This window comes from Drosophila obscura, unplaced genomic scaffold (assembly GCF_018151105.1).
Source record: "Drosophila obscura isolate BZ-5 IFL unplaced genomic scaffold, ASM1815110v1 contig_1, whole genome shotgun sequence".
Lineage (NCBI taxonomy): Eukaryota > Metazoa > Arthropoda > Insecta > Diptera > Drosophilidae > Drosophila > Drosophila obscura.
Window position 1 is genome coordinate 2,029,219 of NW_024542679.1, and position 12,799 is coordinate 2,042,017.

The 12,799-nt window shown below is 43.0% G+C and overlaps 1 protein-coding gene across 5 annotated transcripts in view; it reads right to left on the reverse strand.

Moving 5' to 3' along the window:
- The window catches only part of LOC111076841 (cyclin-dependent kinase 14), a 118,121-nt gene that overhangs the window by 71,598 nt on the left and 33,724 nt on the right, over positions 1–12,799 (reverse strand). Inside the window, exon 1 of one of the 5 annotated variants that reach the window (XM_041594762.1) lies at positions 879–950. The exons of the other annotated variants lie outside the window; for them this stretch is intronic. The gene's annotated coding sequence lies outside the window, so the exon portion shown is untranslated. Of the gene's footprint in view, positions 1–878; positions 951–12,799 lie in introns of those variants that run through there. 5 annotated transcript variants of the gene reach the window in all.

The following is a 12,799-nucleotide window of genomic DNA, read 5'->3' on the forward strand; positions in this document are numbered from 1 at the left end:
AGTGCAGGAAGAAGGAAGGTTTTCAGAGTCTCTACGATTTATACAGATTATATATTGAAATTGTAAGGGCAGACTGTTCTTTTTACTGGCGTTTCACTATATTATTTTAAATGTTGGGTATATTCAAACAAAATCATTTCAATCGATTGTAAAAATGATCAAATTTGGAGCATAATCAGAGAAAAATTTAACCAATTGGCACAAAACTTAGATCACATTCGAACTAATTCTGATAGCGTATAGCCCAGTCGTAAACAGAAACAGCCGCAGGGCACATATTTTATAGTCTTTTCACGTTCTTATGACATGTTTTAGTGCAATAAGTGGCATTATTTATAAAGATTATGTACACAAAATTTAAAAATGTTATGAGAAAAATCAGTCGTAAAACATTTCTCTGCGAAAACTGTTTCATTCCCTAATATTTCTATCGCTCAATCTTCAAAAAATATGTACGATTATCACACTTTATGTATGTTCAATGTTCCACATATTTTTAACCAAATCACACAATAAACAATCAATCTTTAAGGGCATTAAGATCTCTTCTGTATTGCCATTAATTCCGATTTGTGAGTGTCGGACGGGGGTTGTTATTGTCGTTTCCATAACCGAGGTATGGATGGGAGGGGTGGTGGCTGTTTATAATCTTTGGCACTTTTTTAGGGTTCGTGTGTTTCACAGTTGCTCTGATGTGCAGTAAACACAATCATAGATAAATAAATATTTATTCAGTCACTTGTATTTCTGGGTATATCACAATTTGTCGTTATTTGTTTATTTTTTGTTTTTTGGGAAATATGATAATAAGTGTAATATATTTCACTACGAGAACTGAGTACTGAGAGCTGAGAAATTTGCCGGGGACGACGCACAACCTGACGCTTGGAGATTCGCACGAGAAATGAGGTCAAACGAGATACGGGACACAAGGACGTCGACTGCGACGGAGACGGAAACAGAGGCAGAGACTACGAGCCGCAGCGACTACGAGCAGCGACAGCCACGACGTCGTTTTTACGTTACGATAAACTAAGAAGAAGCAGCGCCTGCCTAAAGCCCACTCGGCCCACGGCCCACAGCCCACAGCCCACATGAAAGTAGCGCAAGGGCGACCGACAGCCACCACCCAATGGTTTGAGGGGGTGGCAAATATGATAGAGAGAGAGAGAGAGCTTGCAAGCCGGCAATGCTTTGTGGAACGTAAGAGCACAAGTTCCACTCTCTCTCTCCCAGAGAGAGAGAGAGAGAGAGAGCAGAGCAGGCCCTTAGAAGTGAGGGGTGCTAGAGTGTGGGGTGGGTGGTGGGGAAGAGCTTCTGCTGATTCCATCTTGCACCGTATTCCGTTACAGTTACAGTTTGTTATGGAATAAAACTGATTACATGATTCGTCGGTGAGCAGGTCGTGTCGCAGGGGGTAGAAGTCGGGGGTGGGCAGACTGACTTTTTGGTGGGGTGGCAGAGAGCAGATTGTGGCTGCAGAGATCAAGCGGGTGGCGCTCGCAGCCATCCAGCTCAGCTCAAAGGGGTCGACAGTTGGAGAGTCACTGTAATTGAGGACCATTTGCGTCACCAGACGACGTTTCTCGATGAGACGCATGCAAATGCATGCACAAAATAGCCGTTAGAGTCAGCTGATGCAAATGGCACATAACGGCAGTTACTTGCCACAGCGGAAAAAGGCAGGGGGAATCAGAGGATATGAGTAAAATGTATTTATTTATTATTTATATTATACTGATTTGTCTTTATTTATCTAATAATATTCCCCTTTAAAGCAAAGATTTCTCTCTCTCTGTGTTATTTCTGCTCTTTGCCGTATTTGTTCATATAATCCCCCTTCAAGATCATAACATTATCGCGATCATTATCACGTGTATTTATGTATCTCTCTTCTTCCCCCCTTTCCGCTCTTTTGTTTGCACTTTAAAAGTTCCGCACCCGCACCGCCTTGAACCCAAATAAATTATGATATTCGTAGACGCACACTCGCAAGCAGATATCCGCCTTCTCTTGCTACTCCCACTCCCCCTTCACAACACACCCCGACGATCCATGATCCATAATTGCCAAATAAACTTGCCAAAGAATAGATAGAAATAACAGCAGCAACAACAAATGGACTGTGGATGAAGTGGAAGTGGAAGAAGCAGCAGAGCATTGAAAGCCTCTCTTAACCTTCAGATTTTGTGTGTTATTTGACCGCCGATGATGAACGCTCTTCAACCCAAAAGCAAAGCTTAGAAGCGACGACTTGGGTGCCAGGGGAGAGGGATCAAAGATGGAGAGAGAGCGACTCAAAGCGGAGAGTGCTGCCAACGAGAGAGAGAGAGAGAGAGAGAGAGAGAGAGAGTGGAGAAGCAGACTTCTAATTTAATTCTAGAGCGAATCTCGGGATCGTTTTGCACAAAGAAGGGTACACGGGTACCGTAATCACCAGCTGCTTAAACAACAAATACAAAAGCAAACACACACGAGGCAAATAAATAAATAGCGGGTGCAGTTACCGTACACGATATTATTAAATTTATTTATTATATTTATTCATTTAGTTGTTATAGTTGTTGGGTGGGGGGGTTTCTCTGTTGTTGGTTGTATGTATTTCGGTGTTGATTTGTGAGGCTGCGACAAACAAAAAATCAAGTGAGGCACCACACCGCAACGGAAGGGAAGGCAGCACCGCAACGGAAGCTCTTCTCACGTAACAAACGAAATGAAACGACGAGAACGTACCGTACCGTATGACGTACACGAGATTTCTGTGTAGTTGGAGAGTCACGAGGCTCTGGGGGTGCTGCAGTTAAACGCACACTCACTAAGCTCCGGCTATAGTTGGAGAGCCACTGGTCAGCACACACGCGAAGATAAAGCGAGGTAGAGCGAGTGAGAGAGCGAGAGAGAGCGGGATAGACAGATGCGAGAAAGAGCGCGAGTATGTGGAACGCGAACGAGAGCGATACGAAGTCGCGTCAGACACTGCGAACGGATTTTTTGAACCTAAAAGCAGCAGCAAACGAACAGCAGCGGAAAAGCAGCAACAGCAAATGCAGTGGCAGTGGCAGAGAAGCCAGCAGAGGACCGGCCGACCGACCGACCGCCTGCAGCTGTTCGTTCTCTGCAGCTACCACCCACCACTGCTCTGCTGCTGCTGCTACTACCGCTGCTGTGGTGAACTTCTTCTCTGCCTCTTTTCTACTACAAATATTTCATTCAAAAGCCAAAAGCAAAGGCACAAAAAAAAGCGCAGCCGGCTAAAAGTTTGAACAGCTGAAATGCTTAAAGAAGACGAGCTTTGCCCTGGACTTACGTCACAGACAACGGCGGCAGCAGCAACAGAGCGAGGCAGAGCAGCGGCAGCGACGTAAGCAGCAGCAGCAGCAGCAAAACAAAAAGTAAACAAATGTAAAAATGAAAACAAAAGAAGTATGGAGACACAGAGAGAGAGGAGACAGAGAGGGGCAAGGAGTGAGGAAAAGAGAATGCTGACGCTGCTGGTTTTACAATGCAGTGGGGGAGGGATAAGGGGAGAGAGGCCTATAAGGAAGTGCTGGCACAAATGAATTATTTAAACAACAATAAAAAAAATCCATTGTTTTATGCAGCAGCCCGAATAAAAATGCATGAATCATCGGTCAAACGCGGGGGTGGGAGGTGGTAAGGAGTCTCAGTGTATGCAAAGGAATCCACAAGAGAAAAGCAGAAGTAGAAACAAAAGCAAAGAGAGCCAAAGCATCGCACAACAGAAAGACAAAGAGAGAGGAGGAAGCATAACCAAACGGGAATCAAACGCAGGAATGTGGCCCACATGAAAGGTGTCTTGATACAAGGTGAGGTATTGCCAGGCAGCACACACACGACTCACCTTACACAATTATAGAAAAGTCACACCTTCTATCGAATTTACCTTGCCTGGCCAAGCAAAAGCTGCTGCTGCTGGCACGTAGCGTAAGAGAACGTAAGAGAGCTAGCTCTCTTTACGCTGCCTGTGCTCTTTGCATATGGAAACTCACCACAGGAAGAGGGGAAACGAGCATTGGAGCACAATGCGGACGCGATGTGGAGTAGGGAAACGAAGAGTAGGGAGCCCAAAGTGTGGCCAAAAGAGCTGTCCAAAATGAGAGGCGCACATGGGAGCATCGCACACTCATTTTGTTGCTTCATTTTAAATAATTGATGAGCGGCTTGTTCAGTTATTAAAAGCCTGGGAATAACCAGAAGCAGTAGCAGCAGCAGCAGCAGCAGCACCCTTGCCTCTCCGCCCACGCCCCTTCACGTATTCCCCATTGTGGCAGGTGGAACGCGTATCAGGAGCCCAGAAATACCCCTCCGAACCGAACCGAAATTTGATTAGGGGATTGCCGCCTCAGAGTCATCCCGCACAACTTTGTGGGCCATAAAAGCAAAGAAGAGAAAAAAAGAGTAACAACTGTTTAATACCTTTCAAATGGGATAAGCTTCACACCCCCCCTTTTGACGACCCACCCACTCCTACCAATGGAAACCATTCGACAGAATAAAACCAAAATAAACCTCAACCTTTTTATTCTGCGGATTGCCTAAGTGGACTCATCAAAGGGTTATAAAATGTAGAAGAGCTAATGAAGAGAGATATTTAGCTGCTGGAGGGATTAACATTAGCGTACTTTACCTACTGGAGGGCGCGACTTCTTGTTGCAGAACTGTATATAACGATGGTCCCTATTAGTTATCCAAAAATCGTTACGAACCGAGTATTCTCATAGGCAGAATGAAATTAAATAAATTGCCCAGTGTGGCTGTGATCCAAAATAAACGAAACGAATTTTTAGAAGATTTTAACATTTTAGGCAAAACAAACAAACAAATGATTTCTTCTAATAAATGACTGAATTCTTCCTAAGGGAAATCTATTATTAATGAGCATATTCATTTCCATGAAATATTCATCACAATCTCAAAAAACCAGAACTCGTCACAACAAAGTTCCGCCCGAATTTTGAGTCAGTTTTCCATTAGTAAATCGTGATTTCCTTCTATTTCAATAACCTGTACGCATGAGATGAGGTTCCTCCCATCACATGTCGAAAAGTAAACTTGTCAAACCCTTTCTCAGCCCCTTCCCCTGCAACATCCGTCGGTGAAGGACCCTTGCTAACCCTTATCTGGCGGCGGGTCTCTTTCAAGCCACAAAAAATATCAATCATTTCCACTTTCCCGACTTTGCACATCACTTTCTCTTCCTCTCTCTCTCTTTTTCTCTGTCTATTGCTCTTTCAATTATCGCTGCTCTGACTCTCAGCTAATTTGCATTTCGGTCGCCCTGCGGCCCTGTGGTAGGCCACAACCACAACACCCGCACCGCAGAGACCGCACCTGGTCGAAAAGTTTTCTGTGTGGCTGGAAAATGGTATAAATTTTGTAGTCATGACCACTGCTGGCCCCCCAGCCCCAGTGCCGGGATCCACTTGTTTTTCGTGCCCCAAAAGTGTTGCATTTGTTTAGGCTGTCGAGACACGCACTCCACCGCCCTTCCTGCTACTCCCTCCCATTATTCTGGCTAGCCTTTTCCCTCAGGTGATCCCTTGGATCCCGAGCAACAGTCGTCGTCGTAGTCGTCGTCTCTGAAACAGTAGGCTAAAAATTGCGTGTGAAATGGTTTTAACTTTTGCTTTTTATCTTCAATGTGGCAGTGGCACGTGAGGCAGGTAGGTGGCAGGAGCGCGTGTGCGTGTGTGTGTGAGTTTACTCAGAAGTTACGCATACGCCATGCGAGCCCGTTGCTGTTGCCAGGAGTTGCCACTGCTACCAGGTTTGTCTTGCTTTTTATTGTGTTGTGTGTTCGCCGGGGGAAAAAGGTGCAAAAGTTTGTACACTGAGAGAAAGCAATGTATTTATAGATATTTTTAAATAATTTTTTGGGAATTTAATCATTTAAGAAATCGAAAAATATTTGCTAAAGTCTCTGCAGTCTTTTCTTTTCACAACAATTTCTCTCAGTGCTTGTTGCGTGTACCCCCCTACTTATGCTCTTCTCAGCCCATTCCATCCCAAGTCAACGAAAAAGGCAAATCTCATGCGAAACTTATTGTTTTTTTTTTTTTGGTTCTTGTTCTTTTACTTGACATTTTATTTCTTACTTTTGTGTGTTTTGTGGAAATTTAATGGAACGCGATTTGTCCTGGTCCCTGGGCCTGCCTCCTTCTCTTCTCCCCCAGCTGTAACCATATGAGTATCGGAGTATATTTCTTTGCTGTAACCCGCGCTGTCGGAGTATATTATCGGCATTCTTTGGCAACTTTTGTAACCCTCTTTCGGAATAACTTTTGGCAGATTTTTGGAATTGAATACTTTTTTTCAGAACCCACTTCCAGGGCAGTGGAACTCCCTTAAAGTTTATTTGAATTCGAAAAGGATTAGGCATAGCAGAGATGCAGATACTTCTCCTTCCAAAAACCAATTTCTGCCAGTAGAAGGCCATCACTAGTGTGGTGTGCTGTGTGTGTGGTGTGTGTGTGTGAGGGGGGGCGTGTCCATGGCTTAATTGACTTTTGAAGTGACTAACCATCCATTCATTACCCCCGTCTCTATCCTTACCATGGCCCTGTTCCCCCCAAAAAAAAAGAGCAGAAGGCTGTGTGCCACTTGTGCAGGCAAGCCAAGCACACATAAAATCATTTAAATAATAAATGTGGCAAAAAAAAAAAAACTTTATGCCATGGGAAGTGGAACTTATGTAAGGGATATGGAGCAGCATATTGGTTGGGGCAGGGGCAGGAGCAGGGGAATGGGTGGCTGAACTGAAGCTTAGGATGTAATCAAAGTTGGGCTAATGAAAACATTTCGAAACAGAGCTACTCTGATCCTCTTGGCTTCGATGTGTGTGTGGCAGAAGGAGGATGTGGGTTTCCATAAAATCAATAAAGTTAAATAACTACGAAAATAACTGAGAAATTGGGGCACAAGAAACAGAGACGGAGAGATGCAGCAGAGAGAGAGAGAGGGACAGAGAGAGAGAGAGGGATAAACTGCCGAATGCGAGATGTGTGTGGAAGTGCATTTACCTCCCCCTTTAAATCCGCAACCCAGAACCATTTTATTACACAACTTATTCAGAGGATTTTCGGTCAACTTTGTAGGCGTATATAAGGGGCATACGTGCCACTCGTATCTCTTTCCACTCCGCTCTCCATATCGGTATCTGCGAACATCTCTTCCCTCTCCCTCTCCGTATCTGTATCTCTAACCATCTCCCACTATGCTGTATTTTTACTAATGAGATGGATTAAGGGGCACAGGCCACATTTAGAGGGTGGCACTGTTACCATCCTCTGCTCTGCCTGTTCCTCCTCCTGTAGACCACAATATCGTAATAATTCATGTTCATGTCAGACAAATAATAAATATATGCTAAATGATGTTTGTTTTTGTGTGTGTGTTCTGTGTGCTTTTCTGTGGTTTAGTTATGGTTTTATTTTCATCAGAGTACGGAAAATGGTTCACTTTTCATGGGGACAGTGGGGAAAATGGTTCTACTTTCGGGGGGAGAATGGAAAATGTTTATATTTTCATAGGGACACGGTTCAGTTTTCATTCAAAGTGTGGAGTAGAGAGAATGGGGAATAGGGTTCTACTTTAATGGGGGAGAGAATGGGTTGCGGTTCAGTTATGTTTCATATTTTCCATTGAGGCGTGGGAAATGCGGAAGGAAATGTACAATTTCCTGCACCGACAATTGTAGGAATTATTGTGTGGCATGATATTTAAATGGGATTAAAGTGCAAACCAATATCCTATAAGTCAATTAAAAGAGAACATTTTCTGAATCGATTGCGTTGGGATTATGATGGAATGATTAGCCCTCCCTTTCTATCAATTTCTTGTCCATAAGCTAGCTCCCTCCCCTTTCTCTTACACCATAAACATTCTTTCTCTAGTCTCCCAAGTACATTCCGTATCCAAACAAAAGTCAAGACCATAAGCCTCGCCACGCTGTGCAGCAATCGAAACGCAAAAGAACTCAAATTCTAAACAATAATTAAAGAACTTCCCGCCACTCGAGTATGAAATCCGAGTGGATCCAAACCTCTTTTACATGTAAAGCTATAAACATTCCGAATGTGCATTATCCACACATTCGATTCGATTTCCTTTGCAGACAGCGCAGAGAACTCTCCAGCGATTCCCCCCGTTGCCACCCAGTCGCATGCATTTCCCTCTCGTGCATTTTCCTTTTTTTTTATTTGCCAAATGAACCAATCGACCATGAACCATTGGGTCGCCGGCCGTGTGCCCCTCTTCAAAGCGCAGACCATTCCGGATTTCGCTTCCACTTTCAGTGATCTCCCTCTCTCTCTCTCTCTTTCTCACTCTGTCTGTCTGTCTGTTCCCCACATCCAACAGAACAAACGACAATGAGAGAAGCACACACTTCCGGTCTCACTTTCATTCAATTCTATATCATGCCCTGCCTCGCCTCCGCTTCTCTGCCATTCAGCCGTTGCTGCTGCTGCTGCAGTTTTATTGCAAAAGAAGAACAAAAACAAAAACAAACAAATGAAAAATCGCATAAAATGCAAAACGTTCGCGCGTTCCGTTCGTTCTCCACTAAAAAGGTCTATAAACATTTTGAGTCATCAACTGCGTCTCCCCCGCCTCGCCCCCGCCCATCTTCTGTTCTATTTCTTCTCCTCTTTCCTACCTTTGCGATTCACCACTCTTCAGGCGTGTGTGTGTGTGTGTGTGTGAGAACCAATTTACAGCCATGCCGAAAAAATGAACGAAACCAAAACAAATTGCGGTAACAAAACAAGAGTGATAACGACCAGGGGATACCTCTCCTAATGTGAATAAAGAATGGCCTATTCTTTTTTAATGTAGTATAAGCATTTGCCATAAGCTAAGATATAATTTGTAAAAATTCAGATATGGAAACATTTTTTTTTTCATTTTTTAGGCCATCATAGACACATTCCCTTGCTGTTCCCATTTCAAAACACACACCCTACAAAACTCCAAAAATTATAGGGTAGCCAACGCAAAAGCCAAACAGAATTAAAGCAAACAAACAGCACGCACAAGCATTTAATGGAGGCCACATGTGAACCAGCAGAAGGGGCACAGGGCAGCAGCAGCAGCAACAGCAACAGCAGCAGCAGCAGTGTGTTGCAGGGCACATACACACACACACACACACAAACTTACATCTGTGCATGTCTCCTCCTCGGTTTGCTTTGCATTGAACTCAAAATCAAATTTGAAATTTGAATAAAAAGCACAAAACGGAAATCATTTGCCAGTCAACTTCCCGCACTCACTCCCTGACGTCTAATGGAAAGTGTAGAAAATGTCTCAAGTGTTTTAATTGCCTGCAACAATAAATCCGACAAATAGTTTTCCCCAGTAGCAATCGCATAATTTGCATAGAAACTAGAAACTAATTTGAGAACTTTTCTAAAAAAAAAAATTAAATAAGGCAAAATGCAAGTAGAACTCTACTCTAAAGTGGCGGGGTAAAATGAAAGCATTTTAATACCTGTCTCAAGTATTTTAATTGCCAACTAAATTTAGTCAAACAAACAAACAAACAAACAAACAAACAAGAAAATGGCTTTGCTCTGACTAATTTGCCATGCAATTTTCTGTAGAAGTTTTAATTGTAAAAACGTACTCTAATTTTCTTGGATATTTTCCATAATATTTTTAGACAAGCAAACATAATTTCCGCAAGTTTAAACTACATTTTCATTCAATTTTAATTTTCCCTATATTTTAATTGGCTGCGAAAATCAAATTTGCCGAGAAACTAATTTGGGAGTAAACTTTGGTTTTGCTCCAACATTTCTGCTGTGTGCTGATGTGTGTGTAGTGGAGTGTAAGGAGTTGTTTGGTGTTAAGTTTTGGGGCTATAAAAATTTGCATAATTAGACAAAGGACCGCAAAGCAACGGGCAGGGGATGCCAAGAAAATGAACTTCCTTTTGTCGGTCCCAATTGCTAATGGAAGCTTATATTTTCCCCCTCTAGTTTTCCTTGTTTTCTCCCTCTATTTTCCACAACTTCTACCAAATATTTTCCCTATTTTTCCTCCTACTTTTCCTTCCCTGCTTCCACCTTCAAACATTTCCCATTTCAGCTTATTCTTCGATTGAAGCTGCAACTTTTTGTGGCCAACAAATCTTTTCTTGTTTATAACAAACAATAGGACGGCTTCTTGGGGGAAATTTTTAGAGAAAAGCTACTTTGGAGAGACTTATCACTCTGGGGGTGCGGGCTGCTGCATCTGTTGATTTATCGTAATTTTCTATAGCCTTCAGACTGCAAAAATTATGCATTTCTCTCGTGCAATTTATTAGCTTTTAAATGCTCCAATTTCTCATTCTATATAGAGATTCTCTGCATGTCTTTTTCTCATTCTCTTACTTATTATCCAACTGTAATATCTGCTACTCTGGAGTCCGCTTTTAATTGGAATTCGTTGCACATTAAAACGACAAGCTTCCGCTCTTCTCTATCACAAATTTTCTTGGAATTGCCTGTCGTTTTGATTAATGGAAGATTGCTTGAACCAAAATACATGAGAAATTATGACTTAAATGCTGGAGAAATCGCGGGGAGAGAGACGCAGCGGCAGAGAGGGAAAGACATACATAATGATGCATAGAAGTTTCGATTTTGATTAAGTTATTGATATCCCAGGCACCACAGGAAGGCAGTTGCTGAATGATTTCCGATTTAATTAAGTTGTGTTTGTGTGTTGACATCATCAATGAAGGAAGGGGAAATTAAGAGTGCAAATTCCCAGCGCAAGACTTTAATTTAATTGCATTTCGGGCATAAATTCCTGCAGCAAAAGTCAGCATTCCATCTTCAAGAGAGGGCTAATAAATTGTTGCTTCATTTTCCCATTTTCCAATCAAGAAGTAAATGAAAACCCATCCACAGTGAAGCCACAAATGAAGGCAGAACAAAGAATGAAAATGCAAAATAATAAAAAAAAAAAAAATGGAGAAAATACCCATGGAGGAGTATTCACAACCTTCCTGCAAGCAAATTAAAAAGTGTTGCCCCCTCTCTCTCTCTACGGGCACAAAAGGGTTAAATGGCTTAAATGTTGGGGCAGGGTGCGCGTCCAATTGGTGGGCGTGGCATGGCCAATAAAACCACGTGAGTAATGTGCCAAATGGCGGCACCAGCAAGCGTTCGCGTTGCAGGTCATAAATTGATTGAACCCGCGGAACCTGCAGAGGCGCAGGCGGACGAAAATTGATACACACAAAAGAAAAGCGTGCAGAAAAGTCAAACTATTTGGTGTAGTCGAAGCTAGTGGATACCCAGCAGGCACATTTTGTTGAGGGATTTGCATTCGGAATTAAGGACAAGTTTGCAAAAAGTGCGCAAAACTAAGACAACGAAAAAATATTCATGCAAAAAGATAGAAAAAGACAACAATTGCAACGTGACACATGCCACAGGGCAGTGGCAGGGCAGCAACACTTTATGCCTGATGCCACACTCCAACGAGCAACAGAACCCTGAAGAACTGCAACCACAAGCATGGGTCTGACAGAGAGAGAGCGTGAGACAGAGCGAGTGGGAAGAGCAGAGCCCACGTGGCGTATGAGTGACGTGAATTTATGTAATCTGTCCCACAGGCGGAGAAAGAGGCGGAAGCAGGAGACAGGAGGAAGGGGGACGGGGCACGGGACTCTTGCCACAGGGGTATTGCTTAACCTGCCACGTTCTAATCAGTGAATGCAACTGCAACAAAGTTGTTGCCATGGGGAGAGGCAGCCGGGAGGGGGCAGAGTGGCTAGAGGAAAACCAGTTTCCATTACATTTGTAGTTCACCTTCAGCGTCCTTTAAGCCAGTTACTGCAGAACAGCAGGGGAAAGGGGGGAAAGAAAAGAGGGAACGCCTGGACTGGACTGCCAGTGGGCACATCAACCCAACCAGCCAATGTTGCATGCCACACACACACACAAACATAGTAGAAACAACAAACCAAAGAACAACCGACAAACCGACAAGCGGAGAGGCATGGCACCAAAGAGAACAGAGAGAGAGAGAGAGAGAGAGAGAGAGGACGCAAAACAAGAGTGAGAACAACAGCAGAACAGCAAACAAGTGCTGTGGAATGCCACCGATTGCCCACAAATTGAAATGCTAGACTTACATGAACCTTTGGGATACCCTGTAAAAGAATTAGCACAGGGCATAGAAAAGATTTAGGGGGGAAAACAAACTCAAACTAAAAATTAAAGACATTTTCATTTACTCAAATTTCATTCACTGATATCAATTTTCTTTACTTTTTTCTATAAAATTTTTTATTTAAAATGGGTTTTTTTGGTTGGTATTTGATCACAAAAAATACTAAACTTTACTGGGAATCATAAAGAATTAAATCCACTGCTATTTCCTACTTTTTTTTCATTATTAATTATGCATTTTACTTCATTTTTGGCTACCAGTAACCCTAAATAAATTAAGTTCTTTAAGTTTCTCTCCTTTTTTTTTAGAACTTTCTATCTTCTTGAATGAATCAGCATACCCCATAAAATGGCCTTTACCCTGTAAATCACAAATCAGCAAATGCATTGGCCAAATGCTTGGCATGCTCCTAACTGCTGGCCCGCTGGCCTGCTGGCTGCCACACAGCTTGGAGAACTCACAATTTCCATGGAGTAAGAGGATAAATTTAGAGACTGTCAGGAAAGAGGTGGGCAAGGGGTAGCCAGGGGGGGGGGGAGCCTCTGGCAGGAAGAGGGTAGATCGCAAAACAACAAAAAAAAGGTGGTTTAAGGGGTACCAATGCAGGCGG